We start from the raw sequence: 7,294 nt of genomic DNA, 5'->3' as shown, positions 1-7,294 counted from the left end.
TGGCCCTGCGGGCACATGCAAAGCACAATCCAGGCAGGACGTCATATGATGCCCTCCCGGAGGGATGAGAGGTTCACTTGGCCGTCATATTACTATAGGCTGGGTGGGAAGCGGTATATTTTCAGCCTGCTCCAGCCCAGCCATGTAATCTGCAGGTCCCAGAATTCCCAGCCCTTGTTGAGTGCTTCCTTCTCCCACCTGCTCCCAAACACAGGAGATGTGATCAGACTGAAGAGTGCTGAAATAAGTAAATACACATTTTTATTTATTTTTTTATGCAGGCTAGACACCAGAGGTAGCAAGAGGGGGGAAGGGACATTTTTAAACATAGTGTTAGGAAGGAATTCCGCTTTAACATGCAGACAAAATAGGCCTCTGTCATTTATGTAAGGTGGGTTGAGTGTATCTGATCCTAAAGTACAGGGGTTGGACAAAAAATACTGAAAGGAGAAGTTCACCTTTTAGACAAAAATAATAAATGCACATTTTTTTTTTGCAGGTAAAAAAATGTGCATTTGTTATTTTTGTCTACAGGAGCCTGGAAAGCATCTACTGATTGCTGGTGCCATGCAGATCTCCTGCAGACCTGTCAGTATATCTGCTTGCCGTATGGGATGTATGAGCAAGCAGATATTCTAACAGGAAACTTCATTGAACTACCATGGAGCTCCACAGTGCCCTGGTAGTTCATTGAAAACCACAAGCCCACAGCCACTAAGGTTGCTGGGACTTGTAGGCACTCATTCACAGAACTCTGAATGAGTGACACGGCTATGTGGCTGGAGCCCCGCACAGCCATGCTGTTTTCAAATTTGACAGATAGTACGGGGAGACTTCTCCCCATATTATCTGTCAGAGGGGAGGGGGGACTGTGGCTATGGGAACATGTTACATGTTTTTTTTGTCTAACCCCTGTATAAAGTTTTATATAATGTGTTTCAGACCGTGGACAACTTCACTACAACAACCAAAATTTGCAGTGCGGTTTCTCACAAAGTCCGTTTTTTTTCAGCAGTGTCATGACTTGAACACTAGCCCAACTCAACCTACATATATGGGAGAAGTGAAGGGACTAACATTCCTTGCTCCATATCATGCATGGCTTTTTCAAGTTAATGTTGAAGGAGAAGTACAGCCAAAGCTAAATCACAGTAGTGCAATTCGTTCTGCACTCCTGTGACTCGTTTTCATCTGACAGTGGGTTAAAATACACTACGAGCTGACGTCACTCAGCCAGTCCAGGCTGGGGAAAGATCCCGACATTAAAATCTGGATCCACCCAGATATCTGGACCAGCACTTTGGCTCAGCATCTCAGTGATTTACTGAGCACAAAGGGGGGGGGGGGTCATAGCAGACAGCAGTGACTGACAGTCACAGCTCTCTGCTCATGGAGCACGGAGAACTGAGTGATCAGTGATCTTTGATTGCTCAGTTCTCGGGGTACAGATGCAACATCAGACTAGTGCTACATCCACCTAGATTTCCCCTCGCTTACTGATCTGTTGACAGCTCAAAATTTGGTGTTTGCTTTCACTTTCACTCTCGGTGATAACTGTAAACAAGATAAATAGAGAGGGTGAATCTCCTTGACAGGCGTTCTAATCCATCTCCACTCTGTCCAAACTAAAAAGAAAAAAAAATAGCTTTATTTATACTTTAACCTCCATAACCTTTATCAAAGAATGTGTTTGATCAAAAACTTTAGAAGGTAAGTTTAATAGCTAACTGTAGCTGAAGTCGTTGCAAGATTTGAAGGCAAGAGATACTATATTATGCTGTCACCTTTGTTATTGTGACACAGAAACATACAACTTTCTGGTTTATCATATTATACCTTAGACTACACCCCTTGAGGGCAGGGACTGATGTGAATGTACAATATATATGTAAAGTGCTGCGTAAATTGATGGCTCTATAAAAGTACCTCTAATAAGAATAATATGGAGCTAACGCAATACCCCTCTTCAGAACAATCGTCATAGTTGGGGCATTAAAAGGCACTACCTCTCCAGACTTCATGCAGTGATCCCCCCCACTACTGACTCCAGCACAATCTGTCATAGGTAGATGTTAGTGTGTACCAGGGGCGGACTGACAACTCATGGGGCCCCTGTGTCCTTGCCCACACTCAAAAAAGCCTATAAAAATGGTTCCAGGGGCATTTCATGGGGCCCCTACTGACCCCGAGCCCTCGGCAGTGCTCAAATTTTTTTTTTTTTAAGTCTGCAAACGTGCAAACTACAACGAAAAACCTGTGTTTCACAAAAAAGTGCAAGTGCAAAAACACCACACAAAAAGTGCACTTAGGGGTGTGCTTTGTCCTACCCCCGAAGGGGTTGGACCACTACCCTGATCCCCCGGGGCACGAAGCTCCTGATGGGGACAAGGTTCCCATTTGGTCCTCCTGGCCAAAAGGCCTGGTGGACCACCGTTCCTTATGTCCAGCCGAAGCCGGACATCCAGTACTTGGTCAGGGGGCTCTCCCGAAGAGAAAACCCCCTAGGGATCAGGGGAGGAAGGAACCAAAAGGCCACACATCCTCCCCCTAGACTTCAGGGCAGGCCCAAGGACCCACACCCTCCATCCTGTGAAGAAAACACACACATAAGTAAAAGGTGACAAACGTGGGAGTGAAATAAATAAATTAAATAAATCTATAAAAATAATAAAGTGGTCGTGCCAAATCGTGCACTGACCAGGCCCTGAGGCCTGTAGCAAAAAAATTGCCCAGGACTTGGCCAAAAGGCCCGGTCCTAGAGGCGTAGTGCAAAAAGTGTTTAAACGCGGTGACCATGTGCTCTTTCACAACGTGGGGTCCCACACCCAAGTGCTACTCAGAGCACCCCTGAGGCGACTACTCAGGGGGCACTGTGTTTGCGGACTCTCTGCCTTCCCAGCCCCTGGCCAGACAAGGTAGATCCGTTCAAATCAGGAGGTACTGGGTCCTTCCAGTTTTCTCAGGGGAATTACTCCCAGGGCCCCAGCTTAACTTGTGGCGCTCCCCGGTTTCTGTCCCCCCGGTACTAGCCTTCCAGACCCCCATCATACCAGTGAGGGTACTATACAACAGTCATCCCCGCAAAGCTAGAATGGCCGGGAGCACCCCCACTGGACACTGATAAGAACAGATACTACACTTGATCTTAGCCAAAAGGCTGAGAAGCGATGCAGTGCTCGGCAGTGCTCGAATGGTCAGTCTGCCCTTGGTGTGTACACTGTTCAAGATTGGGAAGCATAGTAGAGCAGATCTATGGCCATGATATGAATGTGACCTCATTTACAGCTACTTTCTAAGTCAAATTTGCATTGCCTGGAGCCACCTTTGCTCCAGGCACTCAAATAGTAAAGGAAAAAAAAAGTAAAATACGTTTACTATCTTTATATGATTTTAATTACTTTATTCTTTGTAATGAATCTTTTCTATCAACTGAAAATATTAGCTCTATTTTAGTCCATAAGGTGGCAGTATTTGTCCATTTTTTTCCCTTTTCTTGCAGTGGAATGCTTTCCATACAAAGTGTGTGGGCTCGATTTTGATAACAAAACATTTTACACACGTGTTCCATGTAACACTTTCATTGCCAGATCCGTTTTTGCATACATGTTTAAAAAACGAAAACCCTCTTAAAATTATGTATATACAGGTGAAACTCGAAAAATTATAATATCAGGCAAAAGTTCATTTATTTCAGTAATGCAACCTAAAAGGTGAAACTAATAGATGAGATAGACTCATTACATGCAAAACAAGATAGTTCAAGCCGTGATTTGTCATAATTGTGATGATTATGGCTTACAGCTCATGAAAACCCCAAATCCACAATCTCAGAAAATTAGAATATTGTGAAAAGGTGCAATATTCTAGGCTCAGTGTCCCACTCAAATCAGCTTATTAAGCCATAACACCTGCAAAGGGTTCCTGAGCCTTTAAATGGTCTTTCAGTCTGCTTCAGTAGGAATCACAATCATGGGAAAGACTGCTGACCTCACAGTTGTGCAGAAAACCATCATTGACACCCTCCATAAGGAGGGAAAGCCTCAAAAGGTAATTACAAAAGAAGTTGGATGTTCCTAAAGTGCTGTATCAAAGCACATTAATAGAAGGTTATGTGGAAGGGAAAAGTGTGGAAGAAAAAGGTGCACAAGCAGCAGGGATGACCACAGCCTGGAGAGGATTGTCAGGAAAAGGCCATTCAAAAGTGTTGGGGACTTTCACAAGGAGTGGACTGAGGCTGGAGTCAGTGCATCAAGAGCCACCACACACAGACGGATGCTGGACATGGGCTTCAAATGTCGTATTCCTCTTGTCAAGCCACTCCTGAACAACAAACGTCAGAAGCGTCTTACCTGGGCTATAGAAAAACAGATCTGGTCTGTTGCTCAGTGGTCCAAAGTCCTCTTTTCTTATGAGAGCAACTTTTGCATCTCATTTGGAAACCAAGGACCCAGAGTATGGAGGAAGAATGGAGAGGCACACACTGCAAGATGCTTGAAGTCCAGTGTGAAGTTTTCCACAGTCTGTGTTGATTTGGGGAGCCATGTCATCTGCTGGTGTTGGTCCACTGTGCTTCATTAAGTCCAGGGTCAACACAGCCGTCTACCAGGAGATTTTGGAGCACTTCATGCTTCCTTCCACAGACTAGCTTTATGGAGATGCTTATTTTCCAGCAGGACTTGGCACCTGCCCCCACTGCCAAAAGCACCAAAACCTGGTTCAGTGACCGTGGGATTTCTGTGCTTGATTGGCCAGCAAACTCGCCTGACCTGAACCCCATAGAGAATCTATGGGGCATTGCCAAGAGAAAGATGAGAGACATGAGACCGAACAATGCAGAAGAGCTGAAGGCTGCTATTGAAGCATCCTGGTCTTCCATAACACCTCAGCAGTGCCACAGGCTGATAGCTTCCATGCCACGCCACATTGAGGCAGTAATTGCTGCAAAAGGGGCCCAAACCAAGTACTGAGTACATATGCATGCTTATACTTTTCAGAGGTCCGATATTGTTCTATGTACAATCCTTGTTTTATTGATTGCATGTAATATTCTAATTTTCTGAGATTGTGGATTTGGGGTTTTCGTGAGCTGTAAGCCATAATCATCACAATTATGACAAATCATGGCTTGAACTATCTTGCTTTGCATGTAATGAGTCTATCTCATATATTAGTTTCACCTTTTAAGTTGCATTACTGAAATAAATATTATATATATATAAATAAATATCCCCCTATTGTACAGCGCTGAGCAAACCCTTTGGCGCTATATAAACTCGTAGTAATAATAATAAATGAACTTTTGCACGATATTCTAATTTTTCGAGTTTCACCTGTATACTGTATACTCTGAAAGCAGACACCCTAGAGGATAAAATGGTGAAAGTTTCACTATTTTATGTCTCAGGATATTAGCACAACAGTTTATCAAATGCAAAACTTCAGTAAAAAATAAACTAAAGTTAATTTTAGGGCACAAAAACACAATGTGTTGTCCAATCTTTTGGTAAAATATAAAAGATGAGTTTGTCCTAATCCTCCTTTTCTTGGACTCCTCAGAAGCTTCTCTGGCTCCTCCCCCCTACTGAGTGCCCACCATATTGCTATGGGGGCACTTGTGTGTGCTTGCTCATAAGCCCTGCTCTGTGTCCATAAGACACACGCGGCGCAGCTTAGCTTTGTCCCCCGCTCCATCCTCACTGGCTGTAATTGATAGCTGCAGGAGCCAATGAGGAGGGAGAGAGCCCCAGCTCTCATGCACATTGGGGGGGGGGGGGGGGGTGCTGCATACCAAAGATTTTTTTTTTCTTTAATGCATAGAATGCATTACGGTAAAAAAAAAAAAAATCCGCCTTTAGAACCGCTTTGAGTCACTGAAACGTTTTTGCATACACTTTGGTGTCTATGTCCTGTTGAGGAGATTTCCCTTCACTTCCTGTCCTGTAGGTACAACAGGAAGTGAGAATAAATCTCTAAAAAGTGAGGGGGATTTCCCTCTTGGTTGTCCCCAGAACAAGTGTTCCCATTAGAAGATTTTCTGTCTATTCCTGTTCCAAAGATAACTACATGATTTCCCATCTTTTTTTTTTTTTTTTTTTTTTTTTTATTTGTGACAATAGCCAACAGAAGAAATAGAGGTTGAATTCTCCCCATTCATGAACAGACAGCAATACAAACCTGACAGGGGTTCCAACCCTTCCCCACTCTGCATGTTTGTTCACAGAAAGATCTTTTGGTGAGTGGATTGTACAGGAAATGCACTTGCAATGGCCATCTGATGTCTGTGGGGAGTGTTACTCCTTATAGATGGACCAGGACTGTACAATGGAGCTCATTAGCCTTTTTGTGTGCAGTTGAAGTAATTTTCAGACACACTTGACATCGCAGAAGCACTTTCACATTCCTGACAATGTCAACGGGCTGTACTAGGAGGACTACACAGTGAAGCTACTGCATTTACAGCTGAACTCCAAGTAGATACAAAACACACAAATTAATGCAGCTTTGTATTTAAAGTGTTACTAAACCCACAATAGTAAAATCAGCCTGTATATGCAGTAAAGCAAGCTTGTTATACTCACTGTGGAACCTCTGCATTGTGGCTGTTTGATCCTGTCTTCTCTGATCCTCCCCTTCTACTGTCCCCAATGCATTTGCTTATAGTACAGAGCTCTAGGAGTTACTCTTCACATGCTCAGTTTTGTGTGCATGTGATCAGCACAGGACCAATCATCACTGTCCACAGACCGTCACAAGACTGCTTTAACTGCTGATGAGAAAATGTATTTAACAGTTTTTATTTACTAAAATAATTGCATTTCCATGTCCTGTGTATTGTGGGAGATCAGATATAGTGAATGCAGGGGCTGGGGTTTAGTAATACTTTAATAACTAGCTCAGATTTCAAACTCTACATCCCTAATACATCAGAACAATTTTTTACACTTCCAATGTGGGCCTAATGATCACAGTAATGCAGTTTGTTCTGCACTCCTGTGACCTGTTTTCAGCTGACAGTGGGCTAAAATATGCTGTCGGCTGACATCACTCAGCCGGTCCAGGCTGGTTAAAGATCCCAACTTTAAAGTCAGGATCCATCTAGATGTCTGACCCAGCACCTGGCTCAACATCTCAGTGATCTGCCCCCTCCACAGCCCAGCGCTCCAATGAGGGGCTTGGTCAGAGCATACAGCAGTACCTGACAGTCACTGCTCTTTGCTCACGGCGGAACACTGAGAACTGAGTGATCAGCGGTGTTTGGTCGCTCAGTTCTCAGTCTTAGAGCTGACAGGGGACT

At 43.9% G+C, this 7,294-nt stretch overlaps 1 pseudogene; it reads right to left on the bottom strand.

Annotated features, from left to right (window-relative positions):
• Positions 1-3,053: 3,053 nt before the first annotated feature.
• Positions 3,054-3,169, bottom strand: LOC149457406 (U2 spliceosomal RNA; annotated as a pseudogene).
• Between the last annotated feature and the right edge of the window lie 4,125 nt (positions 3,170-7,294).

Source organism: Staurois parvus, unplaced genomic scaffold (genome assembly GCF_062004578.1).
Source record: "Staurois parvus isolate SC_StPar_1 unplaced genomic scaffold, SC_StPar_1.0 ptg000321l, whole genome shotgun sequence".
Lineage (NCBI taxonomy): Eukaryota > Metazoa > Chordata > Amphibia > Anura > Ranidae > Staurois > Staurois parvus.
This window is presented reverse-complemented; position numbering and strand designations above follow the sequence as displayed.